Source organism: Mandrillus leucophaeus, unplaced genomic scaffold, assembly GCF_000951045.1.
Source record: "Mandrillus leucophaeus isolate KB7577 unplaced genomic scaffold, Mleu.le_1.0 Scaffold55, whole genome shotgun sequence".
Classification (NCBI taxonomy): domain Eukaryota; kingdom Metazoa; phylum Chordata; class Mammalia; order Primates; family Cercopithecidae; genus Mandrillus; species Mandrillus leucophaeus.
The window spans coordinates 1684439-1685330 of NW_012105919.1; positions in this window are offsets into that span (position 1 = coordinate 1684439).

The following is an 892-nucleotide window of genomic DNA, read 5'->3' on the forward strand; positions in this document are numbered from 1 at the left end:
AGGGTTTCAGCTCATCTCCCCTGCCAACTACACTCAGTAAGAAAGAGTGCTGTGATTGATTAGCAATGTCTGCCATGGATTGAGTGAAGGAAGGGTGACACGTATGCCATTGCCATGTGCTATGTATTTGCTATTCCTCCTTCGTAGGTGCCTTTTAGACAGAAAGAAAGTTCTAGGGCCATGCGTGGTGAAGAGAATAGGAGAGACTTTTGGGGTTGGGACACACAGTGAAACAGTTTAATTTCCCCCAGGAAAAGCCAGCCAGAAAAAGTTAGGCTGGCCCTGTTCTCTTGGGTGACTTTAGACAAGGGAACAGGAGCCTGAGGGATTAAGGGGGAGGGTGCACTAATACCTCTGTATCCTCGTAGGGGGCCAGGGCATTTCACAAAGGACAAAAATAGACAGGAGAGAGAAGAAAGACAAAGAGGGATGGCTCATGGAATCCTCTCTGGAATGAAGGTGTGTGGCCAGCAAGGGCCTCGGAGGTGAGTCATGGTTTTACAAAGGGAACAGGCCCCAGGGAGGGGTATGGGCTGCCTGGTGCAATGCCCAGACACTGTCCTCAAGGTGAACCAGAGAATATTTAGACAAATGGAGAAACCAGGATGATTTTAATTCAGAACAGAGAACTGGGACCCCGGATCAGTGAGGAATGTTCTGGGATGCAGGTGATGGAAAACCATTAGCAGCAGCTTAAACCAACGGGGCATTCGTTTTCTCTCAAGGAGCTGGGGAACAGGCAGTTCCAGGGTTGTTCAGCAGCTGGACATGACCGGGGACCCCAGAGTTGTCTCTGTGACTCTGTGGGTTTCCCCCTTGTGCTCCCAAGATGGTGGCAGCAGAGCCAAGTGTCCTGTCCTCACGACACTACATTCAAAGCAGGAGCTGGGGC